General features: G+C 38.6%; 1 protein-coding gene across 1 annotated transcript in view; it reads right to left on the reverse strand.

Moving 5' to 3' along the window:
• Nucleotides 1-18,821, reverse strand: part of GALNT1 (polypeptide N-acetylgalactosaminyltransferase 1) — a 208,742-nt gene extending 189,921 nt beyond the window's left edge. Inside the window, exon 1 of the mRNA XM_069075957.1 lies at nucleotides 18,667-18,821. The gene's annotated coding sequence lies outside the window, so the exon portion shown is untranslated. The remainder of the gene's footprint in view (nucleotides 1-18,666) is intronic.
• Nucleotides 18,822-19,343: the final 522 nt, after the last annotated feature.

The following is a 19,343-nucleotide window of genomic DNA, read 5'->3' on the forward strand; positions in this document are numbered from 1 at the left end:
AGAGAGAGAGAGAGAGAGAGAGAGAGAGAGAGAGAGAGAGACATGGTCAAATTTGCTTTTTAGGAACATCACTCTCCCAGATGAGTGAAGGATGGGACTGGAGTGGGGAGAGATTTGTGATCAGGAAAACAACCAGCAAGCTACTTTAACAGTCTAGAAGTGAGATGATGAGATCCTATACTACCAGGGTGGTATAAAGGTGGTATATGCAAGATATGTGAGGAAAGTAAAATCAACAGGCTTTGGGAACAGATTGAAGGCAGGGGAGAGATGTTAATGAGGAGTTAAGGATAACAACTAGTTTTTGGACCTGGATGACTGAGAGGATAGTGGTACCCAACAGTAATAGGGAAATTAGAAAGAAGGGAGGCTTTGTGTAAAAAGATGATGTGAATGAGTCTGACAAGGCTTTTAGATGTCTGTTTTTTCTTAAATGTGCTTCCAAGGCTTAACTTGAATTGTGGGAGCCCCAATATTATGGCACATATCTCATTTCTATGCCTATTCCTCACCCTTCAGAAAAACTCTGGGCTTTTGACCCAACAAAGAGTTGATCAATTCTTCCCTCTTGGGAAATAATATAACTCCTGGATAAAAAAGATTCTTTTCTATTTAACCGACCAAGATTTCTGTATCAGAAGCTTGTTGCTGGTATCTTCTCCCTCTGGTACTCTAAAGAACTCAGATGAATGACAACTCTCTTCCCTCATTCCAATTGTTGTGGTTTGACTTTGCTCTTGTAACAAAGTTTCCTCGAATCCTCTACCCTGGATTGCCATTTAGGTTCACAGCTTCACTTGTTTGCTCTTTTTGTCATGGTCCCAGCCCATAAGACCAGGCCCCTTCTGCCATGATGCCCTACCTGAGCCTGGCATTCCCATGCAACAGCCATTAATAAAGCAGAAAAAAAAATAGTAGTAATGTCAAACTTAAATGGATCCCTGGGCTGTATATTGACCTAGAAAACCACAAGTTGACTTTATATATATATTTTCATTCATTTTGTTAAAAAAAACATTCCCATTTATATTTTAATCTACTTCAGGCCACACTCAAGAATTTTAAAGCAGCCTGCTGCCTCTGTGAGTTTGGACTCAAATATAGACTAAGAGCCAATGAATATTATTAGAGAGTAAGTCAATAAACATTTATTAGGGGCCTACAGTGTACCAGGCACTGCACTAAATACTAGGGATACAAATTCCAAAAAGAAAGCTAATCTACTTTCAAGGAGCTTACAGTCTACTGGAAGAAGAAATCACATAAAAGGAAGCTAAAAAGGGGTGAGGTAGAAAGAATGGACCCAGCAAGAGGGCATGATGGAGAATTCCAAAGGAGTGCAGTTGGATGGAAAATCGACACCTTAATCACCCCAGCTATATCCAACTATATCCTTACTCTCAAATTACAATATGAGAAAATGTTGGACAGGAAAACAAGGAAGACCTAGTTTCAAATCCCTCTATGGCCACTGTGACTTTGGGCAAGTTATTCAACATCTCTCAGCCTCATTTCCTTATCTCAAAAGTCCTCCCTCACCCCCCAACTCTGAATCTATGATATGGTTCATATCCTCTCCATACCCCACACCCCCAAAGGGAGTGATTTACTAGAATTTAGATTCACATCTAGAGAAATATTTTAAGGATATAATGACTTAACACATCCCACACATATACTCAAAAGGGCAAGAATAAAGTACTACAGTGATATCATCCTCTCTGAAACATGGATGTTTCATTAAATGGCATAATATTCACCCCCATTTTTCTTCCTTCTTATATGAAGCCAGCTTTCCTAAGGCATTTTGGTCAGAGGACAGAAAAAGTAAAGGAAAAAGGAAGAAAGAAGAAGAAAATGGAAGAAAGGAAGATAGAACATGAAATTGGGACAAAAGAGAATAAGGAGAGAAAGGTGTATGAGGTGAAAAGCTGGTAGCACAAAATAATGGGATTGAAATAATTCTGATATTTGAGAGGTGCCATTAAATATTGTTCATGAACCACTCAGTTACACTGTACTTAGCCATGTTCCAGATAACACTTTTCATGAGTCAAAAGGGGCCTAACACAATCAATTAAATTTATCTGAAATTCCTGCCTGGTCTAATTTAGGAAAAGCAGCCTAGGCCTTCTACCTAAAACCCAGGATTGTGAAAGGGGAAAGGAAGTAAAGACATTATCTGGGCATTAAAGCCCTTCCCTCACATACACACTATACCGTGTTTCCCCGATAATAAGACCTATCCCGAAAATAAGCCCTCCCCTTACTGTGTAAGATTCCTCTAAAATAAGCCCTCCCCTGAAAATAAGCCCTCTGGTGTTTTTCTTTCCAAAAAAATTAATAAGACAGTGTCTTATTATCGGGGAAACACGGTAGATTTAGCAGAGAAGGTTAATGATAGATCTTCAAATCCTCACTCCTGTTGGTCCAGGCTAGGCTAGTTGATGTATTCAGATCTAAATCTGAAGAGATGCCAGGAAGGTATTGACAAGTCTAGGGCAGCAAATGAAAGCTCAGGAAGTAGGTGAATGAAGCTTGGGCATGGGGAGGAGGGGCAGAATGAGCACATAGCTAAAGGAGAAGTAACAGCAAAATGATTTAAGTTTTCATAGGCCTAGAGAATATTTAAGAGGTACAAAATGTGATTGAATTCAGGGGATATGAAATCTGTAAATGTGGTTGAGACCTGAACCTGTTTTTTTTCCATTGGGCATATAGAGAGAAACCACTCATACCTATTTTCTCAAGTGATAAAAGAGAGTCTCAACATAAATGGGGAAATACCAGATCAGTTAACACCAAGAAGACAGAACTAGACAATTTTAAGAGACGATGACATTCATTTTCCTGAGCCAAAGAAAGATTCATAACTTCCTTTTGTTCCTATTTGACTAATCTACCCTTTCTTTTAACTCACACCATCACATCAGAATGTCAATATGAAGATGAGTAGCAATGGATCAGGCAGGCCAAGAGGAGCCAGAAATGAAAGCCTGATGGATATCAAGTTTCTGGACCGCAAAGAATAAAAGCCAGGAAGTTAGTTAATATAAAAGAAGCTGAGTCCAGTCCAGGAAATTGGTACAGGCAGGAAGGAGCAAATTGTTAAAAAGGAATTCAAGCCGACAGTACAGTAATGGAGTATCACTACACCAAGAGAAACAATGTGTATAAAGAATACAAAGAAGTATTGTGGATAGATACAAACTAATATAAAGTGAAGTAAGCAGAACCAGGAAAACAATATTCATAGTGATTACAACAGTATAAAAAGAAACAACCACAAAACCTGAAATTAAATGCTGTGTAGTTATAATAAGATTAGCCCCAAAGAAAAGAGGAAACAATTCCCCTTCTTTGTGGAGCTGGGGAAATATTAACATGAGGCTGCATGTTCTATGAGATTCAAATAGTGTGTTGGTTTGTTTTGCTGAACTATTTTTTTTGACTCTTTATTCTTTGTTACAAGGTATAATTCTCTGGGGAAGAAAGTGAGAAAGGGACATATTTGAAAATGAAAGTGATTTAAAAACAAAAACCATTTAAAAAAAGATTTTAAAAAGAATTCAAGAAACTAATATGTAAATTTGTTTTGGGTGACTATATATACTTGCAAAAAGTTTTAATTTTCTTGCCTTCTCATCAGGTGGGGGAGAGAGTAAGGAAAAAGGGAGAATTTGGAACTAAAAATAAAGAAAGCAAAAAATAAGTCTGTGCTTAAAAAAATTTTTTTTTAAGGATTTAAGAAGAGTATAGCATTTGGGAGATCACACATAGCTGCTCTAAGAAGTCTAAACGATTAACTTGGGGAGCAAAAGAACAAGGCCCCAGGTATGTCAGACAGCATGTATCAGAGCCCGAGTATGATTCTAGACAACAGGTAAAAGGAAACATCCAGAAGACTGATGTGTTGACCCTGATCCACTGTCTGCTGAGCCAGAATAGGGGTCATATTGTGGGCAAAACTTAGTCAATAGGGGGGATCAGGTGCCACATCTGATGGCCACAGTAGAGTGCAGGGAGGGAGGGTGGTAGGAGTGGAGAAAAACCAGTTCCTGAAACAGCAAGTTCAAGGTCAGCTGGAGAACAAGATTTCCCTCAACAACCTCTTTATTGCTCCCAACAAATCCTTCATGTTATATGGGAAAGGTCTGTTTCATAGGCCCACACCCTCTTGTACTTAGTAGAAATTGGAGGTGTGCTTGCTCCAGTTTTCATATTCAGAAGAGCAGAAAGAGAAAATCTGGTCTTCTTTGATAGTTGCTAGTGAATTGCAACACTCCCTGTCACTCCCTATTTTCTCCTGTCACACCTATGCCATCAGTCACTCTGGTATAAGAGCATGGAACATACAGACCAGAGTCAGTTTTCTAGCCTAACAAAAGTGACCTCTCATTCCTTGAATTTTCTTAAGGTATTTTGTACTAGTACTTATGGTACTGTATGGTACTAGACTTGTCTTTTGCCATATTCACATAGTGCAGTCTGTCTTGCTTCTCTGCACATTATCTTTTAGATTATAAATTCCTTGAGCACAGGGGCCATATTATTTTTTGCCTGTGCATGGTCAAAAACAGTATCGTTCATTGTAGCAGGGCCTTTTAATAAATGAGTATGAGTGAAATGTTCTTCATTAAAGATTTTAATTTTATTGATATTCATATTATTCAAGATGTACATTCAACATTAGAATTCAGAATTAGAATTCAAGGAAACAATGTCATTTAAAGAAGTAGATTGAGAATTTACCAGGAACTAACTGGACACTTTAGGTTTCCTTCAACTAGGGGTCAATTAGAAACAAGTGGAGAAGATAAGAAAAAGGACACAGGTATTGTATGCTTGAAAAGTTCCAAAGTTGCAACAGACCAGAAATGACAATTCAAAATAATTGTCAAGGAATGCTGCATCAACATTGGCCAAAAGGTCTTTCTGTAACCAAAGAACCTCAAAACTAACCTGTTAATTGTATCAGTGACATTCACCACTAAATATTATGTATATCACCTCCTGGATAAAGATAAATTATTGATCTAAAATTATGGGACCATCAATTGAATTCAACAGTTATTTATTAAATGCCTGCTACAATGAAGGCAGTTTGTTAGGCACTAGTGATGCAAAGATTTACAAAACAACATAGTCCCCACTCTCAATGAATTTACAATCTGATAGTTTATCATAGCATAAACATGAATAAATATGACATAATCTACAAAGTGAAAGGAAATATTTTAAGAAAACACAAAGAAATCACTTTCTGCTAGAAGGACCAAGAAAGGCTTTTTGAAAGAAGTGGCCCCCAAGTTGGGTCTTCAGGGCTACTGAAGACTACTACTCTGGTAGTACTTAGATGAGACTTTGGGACTCCTAAAGCAAATTGACCAGTCCACAGATGACAGGGTAACAGCAGAACAATGTGCCAAAACTGCAAGACCAGAAACATACCAAAGAAGACTTCTTTCACATATTCCAGGGCTAACAAAGACTGTAAGACACAAGTATCATGGTACAATGAGCAGAGGACATTGAATCTAAAGGTAGAGAATCTGAATTTAAATCCCACCTCTGCCATTGTATGCATCCCTGTATTAATTGTTATTTAGTTATATTGTTTAATAATTAAAGGCCTCTCTAGGTCTCATTTCCTCATATTAAGATGAAAGGATTGGATTAAATGATCTACAAGTTTTCCTTTTAGCTCTTAATCTCCTGCCCTGTGATACTGTACCAGTAATCACCATGAGACCATTGGAGCACCTCAAAGAGAGCCAGCCCAGTAATAGCAGTATTATAATATCTGGTTCTGAACATCAGAGGTGTGAGTTACACCCACCATACATTCTCCAACTTGAGGGCCCTTCAAATATGATCCTTATGCATGCTAAACCTCCCCACTGGTAGTATGTATAAAAGATTATGCCCTAGGTTTACAGGAGGGGTAGTCTGCTGAAAACCTTATTGTGATATTTCATTAAATGCCTTTACTTTAAACCAATTGTATCCTCTGACTGACTAGAGAAAAAGTCAACATATTAGTAGCAGCTTTATACTGTTGTGAATGGATATGGATCCACAGAATACCTAGAACCTAGGATGGCTATTCTGGGGGCCCTAAATGTGAAAGAGAAATGCCACAGGACTATCTTCTTCAGGTGCTGTGGTTGAGTAGTAGAGATGGGTATTGGCAAGGGGAGATCAAAAAAAAGGGTTGGAGACTAAAACTTTGCATATGTGTGATGATTAGTAGCCAGTTGGCTTTTAAAGCTCCCTGGTTTTTTTCTACTCCCTAAAGTGCTTGGAAACCGCTCTTTTGTGGTGATCACCTTATCTCTTCCAAATTTCATCTTATCCTGTCAAAAAATGTCTTGCAAAAGACTTTTTAAATCCTTGTATTTGTATGCTGGCACAGTGCCTTACACATAGTAGGCACCTAATAAATATTTGTGGACTAATTGATTAAGGTATCATTCTAGTAACATACAAGCCATCCATTATGAGGGCAATAACAATCACTTACTACAGGAAATGAGGTTGGCGTAGGTATAACTCATTTATAAGTGAGAAAATAACAAGTATATGCAGTAGATAGTAACCAATTTTGAAGATGATTTTTTTCCTAGTTTGCTCATTCAGTAAAAAATAATCTTTCCAGCTCCACAAGTTGTCTCCCTTTTATTCAAGATACTTTGATTTGGCTCCCTGAGAAGTATATATTGTACTTTCCCTCCTTTACTTCAGCTCCTACTTTTTTGGCTAAGAAGTATGTGGTACTTGGCATCAAACCTCCACTTTACCTTTTACTAGCTGCATGGCCTTGGGCCAGTTCCTTAAGCTCTTTAAGTCTTAACTTCCCCATCTTTAATTGGAGGATAATAGCACCTATTGCCCAGGGCTGTTGTGAGGATCAAATGATATAATGTATGTAATGAAATAAAGTACTTAATATAATGTATGTAAAGCAATAGAAAAGGGAGTTACTATTGAGAGAAATAAGAAATTTGAAAGTAGGATCTTGTTTTTGGAGGGAAGATGAGTTCAGTTGGGGATAAAATGACTGAGATGAAAAATCTGGAGTGGAAATGTTATGTACATAGAGGGAGGTGCAGGACTAGATTTCATAGAGAGCCAGTTGGAGATATATGTTTGAGAATTGACAGCACTGCGGTGACAGATGAAGTTGTGAGACAGGATTCATTCACCAAAACAAAAAGTGTAAGAAAAAAGATGAGAAGGTGAAGAACTGATCTTTGGGAGATTCTCAAATTTAAGAGAATGGGGTACTAACAAAGAAGAATGTGCCAAAAGTAGAAGTTTGGGCTACTGAAATGTCTAGGAAGCCAAGGCATAAGAGCATTTCCAGAAAGAGGAAATGTTCAATAGCATCAAATGGTAAAGAGAGACGGAAACAGGAAAAAAAGAAAAACAATGGTTTACAAAAAGTAGGATTTGTAGTCAACAGACTTGGTAATTAGGAAATCAGTGGTGACCTTCAAGAATTCAGTTTCAGAAGAGCTGTATAAGACGTCAGTGGGGACAGAACTGTCATTTACGAAACCTGATAGTAAAAATGAAGGAAAGAAATAGGATGATAACTAGAGGAAACAGAAGGTTCAAATTAAGATTTTTTTCCCCTATGTTGGAAAAGTTTTGTGCCTGTTTGAAAGAAAGTGGGATGGAGACATGAAGAACCTGAAAATGTTGGAAAGGAAATAATAGACTCTAGCACATAAAAAGAGGGGCTTAACCTTATCAAAGAAGAAAGACATCTATACCTCTACCTCTAAGAGTGGAATAATGACCAGCATTTATATAGTGCTTTAGGGTTTGCAAAGCACTTTATAAATATTATCTCATAAGATCTTTTTTTTTTTTTTTTGCCTTTTGGAGGGCAATTGGGGTTAAGTAACTTGCCCAAGATTACGCGGCTAGTTTTTTGTGTGGGTGTTAAGTGTCTGAGGCCAGAAACGAACTCGGGTCCTCCAACTCCGGGGCCAGAGCTCTTACTCACTGCACCAACTAGCCACCTCAATCTCATAAGATCTTTACAACAACTATGGGAGATGGATGCTATCATTATCCCTATTTTACAGACAAGAAAACAGAGGCTAAGAGAGATTAAGTGACTTGCCCTGTATTACAAGGCTAGTGTTTGAAGCAGGATTTGAACTCAGGTCTACCTGACTTTAGATCCAATACTTTATCCATTGTTCCACCTAGCTACCTAGACTAAAAGAAATTAGGAAGAATGTTAGATTAGACAGCTCATGCCAGTTGACCTGGATGTTCTCAATAAGGTAGGAAACTTACTTAACTGTTCAGAGTATAGAACAAGGGTAGTACCCTATCCCACATACACACTTTTCCCAACTTTGTCAAGATGTTATGGTTCCTCTGCCAGCAATGATGAAAATACATCATTATAGAACTGTTAACCCTGTTCCATTCTTCATATATTTGTTATCCTCCTGACAGTTTTACTTATGAATATTTCTGAGATAATGTTGCTCAGTTGATTTGAATCCCTTTTCCACCACTACTTTTGAAGTAGAAGAGGGCTGTACAGGACTGAATTTTTATGTCACGGGTTATCATGGCTAAAGAATTCATTACCAACCCACAGGTGATGAGCCTCTCTCTTAGCTTAGATTACTGACAGTCTGTCACTAGAACCAGAAGGACTGAATTTATAACTTTAAAAATCGTGACCAATAGACTCAAGTGTAAATTGAAAAGTATAAAGAAAGCAAGGAAATTTTAGCAACATTTGAAAGCCAATCATGAAACTAAAAACAAATCGAGAAATGTTATTCAAAACTCTTTCCAGTAAATTTTTTTTGGAGAGGGAAAGGCAATTAGGGTTAAGTGACTTGCCCAAGGTCATACAGCTAGTTAAGTGTCAAGTGTCTGAAGCTGGGTTTGAACTCAGGTCCTTCTGACTTTAGGGCCAGTGCTCTATTCATTGCACCACCTAGCTGCCTCACCAGTAATTTTTATAGAACTGAAGAACTTAAAACAAAAGTGAATTTTTCAGTGTAATGTGTGTGGTAGTTCAGCAACTGCAACCTCTGGAATATGTTTAGATCCAGAGTCTTTACAGAATTTTTTTTCCTTTGTCCAGAGAAAAATATGGAACTCTAAGGGGATAAAAATAAAGAATAGCTTCTTCTACCAATAATTATTGGAATAAATCTATGATTGTGAGAATGACTTCTCTTCCTATACTTGTTTGTTTTTAGAGAGCCCCACTTTTTCTCAGCAACAGTTTAAGCCTTCTACAAGATGCTACTCTCCCTGCCATGTTACTGTAAAAACATTCTCACTGCTAACACATCTTTCAGCAGGCTTGTTTGATATCTAGAAATCCTCTTGTATGAGGCTAGTATGCTATGGAAAATTTGATTTAAAGCAGCTTTTCTCACTTGCAAGCCAAACTTTAAAAATAAAATAAATTCCTTGACAAAAAGATTTTGTCCCAAGTGTTATACTATTACCATAATGACCTAATTTTAAGCCTTTAAGTAGAATTATGAAACTGATATTTTCAATAACTTTAAATTAGTAATAAAAAAAATTCCCTGGCTCCTAATTTATATCTTGGATCTATTTTCTCCATAGTCTTTGGCTTTGTTTGCTGGCTGTTTTCCTAGGTCTAAACTGTAAACTTCCCGGGTGTTCTTGTCCCCCAGTAATACCCATGGGCCATGGCTTTGGTGCCTTAGCTTTGGTACTGATTCATAGGTAGCTGGGTGGTGAAGTGGATAGAGTTCTGCACCTGAAGTCAGGAAGATGCATCTTCCTGGATTCAAATCTGACCTCAGATACTTGCTGTGTGTTCCTGGGCAAGTCACTTAACCATGTTTGCCTCAGTTTCCCCATCTGTAAAATGAGCTAGAGAAAGAAATGGCATCCAGTTGCCAAGAAAACCCAAATGGGGACATGAAGAGTCAGACATGACTGAAAATGACTGAACAACCACAACAACTGGCTCACAGGTCTCCATAACCACACACCCTAATACTGTAAATTCCCAAACAAATCCAGGTTCCAGAAATATAGGTCACTAATGTTCTGTCACTCACTAGATTGTCTTGCTCAACATTCTGGCACTTTTATTTGCCTATTATTATCCTTTCGATGAATTGTTAAGATCTTGTTATAGCAGACTTAGAAAAACAAATAAAACAAGTAAACAAACAGAAGTTTGAGATTATACTATAACTGGGAGGTTTAAGGGAGAGAAAAAATTTTCAAAATACAAATTCCTCTTTAAAATAGTGAAGGGGTAGGAGTGACTTTGATGAAAACAAGTATTACCAGCTACTGGTCACCATGGTAATGGAAATAAATCTTAGTCCTAATTGGAGGGAAAATGTCATAGGTTTAGACAAGTCAGGGGAAGAAACATCTCCCTGAATCCCACCCCTCTCTATTTCCCTCACCTCCACACAAATCTTTGCTTCTTCCTAAGAGGCAGTGTGACAGTGGGCAGAGTATATTATTTGGGGTGAGGAAAACTGTATTTGAATCTTGCCTTAGATATTTAGGATAATGGGCAATCAAATCTATTTAACCACTCAGAGGCTCTGTTTCCTCATCTGTAAGATAATTAATACTCCCACTACCTACTTCATAAGTTTATTGTGAAGAAAGCATTTTCCAAACCCTCAGCCCTCCCTCTCTTCTCATTACTTGATAATCTGGCTTCCAGCCTCACTACTCAATTGAAATTAGTTTTACCAATGTTACCAATGAAATCATAATTGCTGAATTTGATGCCCTTTTCTCAATCTCTATCCACTTTGACCTCTTTGAAGCATTTAATTCTGTTGATTACCCTCTCCTCTTGGATACTCTTCCCTTTCTGAGGGACCTTTCTTTTCATGACAAAGATAACTTCTGGGGGCGGAGCCAAGTTGGCGGAGTAGAAGCATGACAAAGATAACTTCTAGGTGGATACATTTAGACCTAGTCCCTCTCCTTGAGCTTGAATCCAGTATTACTAATGTCATACTGGGCATTTTGAACTAGATGTCCTGTAAATATCTCAAAATCAACTTATCTAAAAAAGAACTTTCTCCCCTCAAATCCACCTCTCTTGCTAACTTCTAAATTTTTTCAAGGATACCTTGGCTATTCCACTTTTGTCTTTATATCTCCAATATCTGACAGCACTTTGCACAAATTGGGTATTTAATTAATGCCTGTTAAATGATTAATTCAAAAAGTAGAGCCAAGGAGAGATATACCTCAAGTAAGGTCATCTTCTCTTGACCTTGCAAGATAATTTCAAATAAAAGTATTAGCTAAACATTCAGGATAACTGTTTAATTAAAGACTTGATACCTTGAAAACCCAGGTCAGAGGAAAAGGACTTTGCAACAGAGGAGTGATGATGTTTCCAAATCTTTAAGAGCTACAATAGTTTGAGGTCATCTCTAATCAAAACTTATATTGTGAGGTAGCACAGCCAGTAAGAGTACCAGGCTCCAGTGTCAGGATGACCTGGGGATCGAATCCAGGCTCAGACACTTAGCACCCACCCAAAAACACCTGGCTGTGTAACCTTGAGCAAGTTACTTAACCCTGATTGCTTAAAAAAAAAAAACTTATATTGTGGAGAACTTTGAATGCCCAGTTAAGGGCATTATGTCACTCAATAGCACACAGTGCAAATGACAAACCAACCTAGAATTTCATACCCTTTGCTAGTTGTCTTATGCTGACCCATCTTCGGCTTCCCTGAGAGTCATTTTCAGAAAGTAAGTTGTAAGTGGACAGTGTACTCCTAGGAACTCTGCCTCCTTGGTATCCAAAAGTGAGAGATATATAATAGTCTTGAGTGATATGGCCAGGTAGTCCATGAAAAGGGAAAGTTTTATGTGCAACAAGAGGGAAGTCCCAGCTGCCCAAAGAATGTCTGAAACAGAAAACACACTATTTTAATCAAATTGTCTACAACCATAATTATACTAGCTTCCCTGGGAGCAAGCTAACGCATGATAATGTCCAGGGAGAGAGCCAAGCAATTGCATGCTGGTGTAGAAAAAGTGTGTAAGAATGATGGAGCTTTTTTTTTTACTTTTTTTTTTTAAGAAATTGGGGTTAAGTAACTTGCTCAAGGTTACACGGCCAGTTATTTCTGGGTGTGGTGCAAAGTATTTGAGCCTGGATTCAATCCCCCAGGTCATCCCAACACTGGGGCCAGTGCTCTTACTCGCTGAGCCACCTGGCCACCCGAGAATGATGGAGCTTTACCAAAGAGTCAGCCACTTGGATATAGACTATGCATCTGAGTGTTCTACATGATATCATGGGAAATCCAGGGCTTCCAAAAGATTTGACCTATCTATTACCAGATTTTCCAAATGCTGCATACCCTGCTGCTATTTTTATGTGATATAAATATATAACTTTTTGTTCCTTTCTCAGGGGTAAATATATGCATGAGTGAAAGTGTAATAACTTCTCTGTAATTAATTAATATCTCTGGACCTTTATAAAATGAGGAGGCTTGTTAAGTGAGATGACCTGTAAGGTTTCTTCTAGCTTTAAATCTATGATCCTGTTGATCCCTGACCAAACAGGGCAGCTTTGTGCTAAAGGGTGAAGAGATCTTACTATAGTTTCTGAGGTAAATTCAACATAATCACCACAAAACAATAAGATCTAAGAAACATCTTCAGGTGTAGCCTACACCTCTGAGTAGTGCCAAACTCTGGCTTTCTACTGGCTGCAAAAGCAAAATCAGGCCAAGAATAGAGCCTACTGGGCCCAGTGTTGATTTAACCTAGGGACTACCTGTAGGGCAGGAATGACGGCCAGATTCTAATACCTGACATTTATATAGCACTTAAAGCTGACGAAGTGCTTCATATGCCTTATCCTCACAACAGTCCTGTGATGGCAGTGCTACAGAGATTATTATTCCCATTTTACAGAGGTTAAGTCAAGTAGACAATAAGGATCAATGATGGAATTTGAACCCTAATCTTCTTGGTACCAAGTCTAGCATGGTAGCCATTATGTTTGCCACACTGTTTCTCATTTGGGAGCTGTACAGCAATGAGATTTATGTTCTTCCTGGGTAATGGTACCAGGCTTGCAATGTACCATTGTGGCTAATAATTCATCAACTCAGCATGGTGGGAGGACCAGGTTTGCTGAACTGTACTTACAACTTACTACTGGGACCACCCTCATTTGCCACAGAGCAGCTTGTCTGCTCTCCTCCCCTCACCCTCAGATTAACATCCTTTAAAAACTGTAGCAGCTGTGCAGCAACTATACTATATTGTGTCATGTGATCCTGAGTATGCCATTTCTGCCCGTACAGTGCAAGGTTCCCCCCCCCCCCACAACTATCCTGATAGCAATAATAAGCAACATAAGAAATGAATGTTATCACTCTAAATCAAGTCAATTCTAAGAAAGTCCTAAGTGGCATATGGAAACAAAATTACATTAGTAAGTAAAGAACAGTGTTACAAACTGACACTAAGAAGCCTCAAGAATCAATGCATAACCAGGCTTTGTGGTATGTTTGTAATGTCTGCTGCCAGGGAGACTGAGGCTGGTGAATAGCTTGAGTTCAGGAGTTCTGAGCTACAGTAGGCTAAGCAATGTCTATATTAAGTCTGGTACCAATATGGTGAGCCCCTGGAAATGGGGTTCGCCAGGATGCCTAAGGAAGGGAGAACTGACTTAGGCTGGAAATGGAGCAGACTAAAGCTCCTACGTAGATTGGTAATTGGATCGAACCCATGAGCAGCCACTATTCTTCCAATTTATGTAAGATACACAGATCCAGTCTCAAAAAAAAAAACAAAACACAAAAAACCAACAACAAGCAGGATATGAAAAGTGTAGATTACAGATCTATTAGCTAGACTGAAAGTAGTTCCATGAAACTCCATCAGTAAGTCTAGAGCTGGGAACTTGGAAATATTGGAATTTGGCAACATGGAAACAAGAATGAGGTACACAGAAGACTAGGGACTGGAACTGAGACAGCAGGATTAGCAAACCCCCTGGGCTCCAGCTTCATTCTAGTTCTTAATTGTCCACTCACCTCCTCTGATGCTTTGGCTAGAGAGATTGTACCTGTGTACAGAAACAGAAAATTTGCTTTTGTTTACTTTCTTGAACAGGAAGACCCTCAGAGTGAAGTAGAGAGAACAATATTGGTTATTATGGCATTGAAACTCAAGATAAGTGAGAGATAGCAGAGTACCTGGTGGCCCTAAAGGAGTTCAAGGCACCTGGCCCAGACAGATTCCTCCCCAGGGAGCTGAATGTACTTTCAGATGTGATTACTGAACCACATCGGTGATCATTAAGAAACTGTGGGAGAATGAGAGCAGAGCTGCAGTCCTGGGAACAGGCAAATGTCCTGGTTTCCAAAGAGAGGAAGAAGGCAAATTCCACACAATATAAGCTGGTGAATAGGACATCCGTCCCCAGCAAAATTAAATGGATTGTTGTGAACACCAGAGGGAAAAGTAATGATCACTGGAGACAGCATGTGTTCACTAAGACAAAGTCATGCCACATTAGCCTCATTTCCTTCTTTGACAGGGTTACAAGGCTGGGAGACTTGTGAACTGCTACAGACATTGTATTTTTGCATGTCAGTAAGCCACATGACAAAGACTCTCACAATATCCTTATGTGAGAGATGTGGGATAGAAAGGAAAGGTGCAGGCTTGATAACAATAAAGTTAGGTACATTAGAACTATTTTAATGACTAGACCCAAAGGGTGTGAATGAATGCATCAGTGTTAGTCAGGAGAAAGGTGTCTTATTGCAGACTTTAGGGGCATTCTCCTTAACACTTTCCATTTGCCATTTTAATTAATGGCTTGGATGAAGATATAAATGGTAAATTTACAAAATTTGTTCATGACACAAAGCAAGGAGAGAGTTAATGTTATATGATAGAATCTAGATCTTAAAAGAATTTGACTAGGTGAAATGACGAGTTGAAATTTTTAACAAGTTTTACAGTGAGTAGAGACAAGGGCAAAATTCTGCAAATTTGATTAAAGAATACAACTGTATAAATGCAAGATGGGGGTGATACAGCTTCAAAGAAATTTTTGTGAAGAGGACCTGGGGATTTTAGTTGATAGCAAGATCAATGAATCAACACTGTAAAATTACTGCCAAAAGATTATAATATGATTTCATCTTCAAATATATCTCAATATCTATGATTTTCAATGGTGTATGTAATTCCTACAACAATTCAATTCTATTGTATAATATTCATATTAGCACCTACTATGTGCTAGACAAAGTGATATACAAAGTCAAAAGCAAAATAATCTCTACCCTCAAGAAGCTTACAGTCTATTGAGGTAGATATTACTTAGTAGATAGTTGTTATGAGTTCCTGTGGTCAAAAAATCTATCATGATTTGCTATAGCTAACTTTTTGGTTATGAACCTCTTTACATTCAGCAAGACGGGTGTTCAAGTGACAAAAATGCAGACCACTTCTGGGCTTGTATTTGAAGTACTTCCAGACTGTTAAGACTTTACTGAGCTAGTTCCTAGTATGTATAGCCTTTGAGAACCCTGTGTCACTCCCACATGATAGACACTAGAATAGAACTTGAGAGGGGGAAAAAATGTAATTTCAGATTGCATTGAGATCAAGGGAGGATACATCCCCACTGTACTCCACCCTGGTCAAATCATCATGACCAGTGCCACATTCCAGGAGGAATTTGGACAGACTAGTGCATATTCAGAAGAGGATGAGAACTTTATGTTATGTGAGGATAATTAGAAAGAACGGGGGATATTTATCCAGAAGAAGAGAAGACTTGGGAGAGAGGATATGGTCATTGCTTTCCAATACTTGAAAAACTGTTCTACGGAAGAAGAGATTATTTATTCTATGTGGATTATGAAAAGAATAAAAGAACCAAAGGACAGAAATCACATGGAGATAGATTTTGACTCCACACAAAGAAAAACTTCCTAAAAATTAGAACTGTCCATAAATGTCCAAAAATTCCAGTGTACTGAAACTTTCACAAACTATGGTAGGTTCTTGAAAGATTCTTGAGCCTGGAAGCAACTGTAAAACTGTACTAGCAGAAATTCATGATGTTGGGGTGGCTAGGTGCCACAGTAAATAGAGCACCGGCCCTGGAGTCAGGAGGACCTGAGTTCAAATCCAGCCTCAGACACTTAACACAAAAAACTAGCCATGTGACCTTGGGCAAGTCACTTAACTCCAATTGCCCTCTAAAAAAAAGGCAAAAAAAAAAAAAAGAAATTCATGATGTTGTCCATAATTCATACCTGCTCCTAAGCGGGGGGAAACTTACCCTCCCAGCTCTAGGACTAATCATAGTACAGCAACTGGAGCAACTAGCATGATGGCTTTCTGTGCTGATTTATAAAGAACGTCATGTCTCTTGACCAGTAGAGGATTTCATAATAGAACTGTGTATCTGAGAGATGGAGTGTAATGCAAGCTCCTCTTGGGAGTATGGAGCTCTAGCACCTGATGAGTGGTCTCTTATTCCACCTCTCACTCCTTGCCTTTTAACATTTTTTTTAAGCAATCAGGGTTAAGTAACTTGCTCAAGGTTACACAGCCAGATATTTCTGGGTGTGGTGCTGAGTGTCTAAGCCCCGGATTCGATTTCCAGGTCATCCTGACAGTGAAGCCGGTGCTCTTACTTGCTGTGCTACCTGACCACCCCTCCTTTTAACATTTTTTGTTTCTTTGTGTACCAGTATCTTGGGTTTAGGTTAAGGGGAAAGTGAGTCTGGTGCTTGGTGTCCTTGGGAGAGCAGAGCTCTTATGTAGTTCTCTACTTATCAACATTCCTGTGGACCAGGAAAGATGAGGGAAGTAGGTACTGAGTTGGGCAATTTACCAAGGGGCAGAAGACACTGATTAACATTTGTTCTCAGTCTAGCTGGTTAACTTGCATCTGAGAGTGTATTCTAAGAAACATTCTCTTACCCTATTCCTGGCACTAGACCATCACAAAAAGGTTGTATTTTAGGTTATTAAGTTCTCCATTTCTGGAGCTGTTTAAGGAGAGGCTGCACAATCACCTTTTAGATGTATTGTAGAAGAGAATCAAACAGAGGGTTAGACAAGATGATCTCTCAAATCTCTTCAAACACTGAGATTCTAACACTTGAGTAGATGTAGCAAAACATGTGAATACCAGTGTGTTTCCCGTGGTGTACCCATTTTCTAGTTTATCCTGCAATACTGAAACCTGACTAGGCTACTTACTAAAGGGAAAGGCAACATCTCATTGGAGATGAATATAAGAATAGGCCTTCCAGGCTCCTTCAATCTTCCTCTTTGTTCAACACCCTAATACAAACTTCTGTTCTTTTTGTAGAAACAGATGCTTTTACAGTGACTTTTGAAGCAGCACTTACCTACCCACAGGAAGTTTGTGCAGGTGGCACAGGGCAGAAGGTTCCCCAGTTGCTGGTGATCTACCATTCTAAATACATGATTACAGTATTAAGATATCATACTGGCAGGGAAAGAGAGTTTCTTGTGGCTAAATTAGCCCTACAAAAATGTGGTAGCCTTGCTTAGAGTAATCTTGACATCCTTTGATAATTACCCTGAAATATTGCAATCTGATCTACCTCTCCAGGAGGCTGGGGTGTTGGCTGAATGGCACACTCATTGGGATCTTCTTGTTCTCTCTTTTCACTTATAGGTGAATTTATGATAATGTAGTTTCAGGACAGTAAAGGAATTAATTCATTGCTAGCTGAAAGAAATGGGGGAAAAATGATGAGAACTCATTTTCTGGCTATTTCATTTTATTTTAGGTTGAACTATTATTTAACACAACATGGTAAGCCCATTATATTTATTGTTATTGGAATTTCTCCCCATACTTAAAAATTAAATAGTATTTCCCTAGATTAAACAACCCTATAGGAAACACAAGCTGACAAACTGATGAAAGATTAAGTAGCAGAAAGGGGGAATGTTTTCATGGGACTCTGGGAAGATGATCTCAGATGAGTTTTTAGCACAGTAGCATCATTCTCATAATGAACTATCATAGTAAGGAATATTTGTAGGCAGAGTCAGCTGTCACCTGTGTGGTGAATTAGAGGACACCAGAAGGGTCCCTTAGCCCCCAAATACCTTCCTTTTCTGTTTGTCCTATTGAGATTTACCTGAAATTGTCTATGATTTCGGTGCTGTCACCCTTATGAATACTTTCTCCCTAGGCAGTATAATCTGAAGTTAAGAAGTTGTTGTTCAATCATTTCATTTGTGTCTGACTCTTCATGGCCCCATTCGGGGTTTTCTTGGCAAAGATACTGGAATGATTTGCCATTTCCTTCTCTAGCTCATTTTACAAATGAGGAAACTGAAGCAAACAGGATTAGGTGACTTAGCCAGGATCACACAGCTAGTTGTCTGAAGCTGGATTTGAATTCATGCCTTTCTGACTCTAGGCTTGGCCCTCTATCCACTATGCCACCTAGCTACCCTCATAGTCAAGAAGACCTGTGGTCAAATTCTGCCTGACATACTGTCTGTATGACCCCCTGGCAAGTCACTTAACCTCTCTCAGTCTCAGTTTCCTCATCTGAAAAATGAAATATAATAATAATACTATATTATTAATATAACAACAGCCACCTACCTCATAGGGTTGTTGTGAGGATCAAATGAGATGATACATGCAAAGCTATTGCAAATGTTAAAGCTCTAAATAAATGTCAGTAATGACTATTATTATTACTCAAGAAGGTTTATCTGTAACTTCTGGATAAATGAGTACCAGTCCTGTATGGTCAACTGCCTGTAGCCCATTTCAATCTGCAGATCACCACAGAGTCCTCAAACGCAACACCTCCAGAGCCTGAGCTATTGTCTGAGCTTGTTGTCTTCTCCAAACCTTCACCTCCTTCTTATTTTACTAATTGTAAATTGCCCCACCCTTTACCATCTGCAGTGTGTGAAACCCAGATTTTATCTTTAATTCTTCCCTTTCCCTCCTTCTAATATCCAATCAATTACCAAGTCCTGCCTAGTTTATCTTAATATCTTTTACATCCATTTGCTTCTCATATTATTCTAGTCACTATCTTACGATAAGCCCTCATGGCCTCTTTTTTGGACTATTATAATAGCCTCATAACAGGTCTTTCCACTTCTACTCTTTCCCACCCCACCAATTCAGCCTTCCAACTGCTATAGAAAGAAATTTCCTTAAGTATGTGTAATTGGAGACTGGCCAATTAAGTTCAGTCCTGAGAGCATGTGCAATATTATCTGCTGGTTCCAACATTATACATGGAAATTTGGGTAGTCAGTTTA

The sequence above is a fragment of the Petaurus breviceps genome, unplaced genomic scaffold (assembly GCF_028583685.1).
Source record: "Petaurus breviceps papuanus isolate PSGF00001 unplaced genomic scaffold, PetGlider_PUasm1.0 151, whole genome shotgun sequence".
Classification (NCBI taxonomy): Eukaryota; Metazoa; Chordata; class Mammalia; order Diprotodontia; family Petauridae; genus Petaurus; species Petaurus breviceps.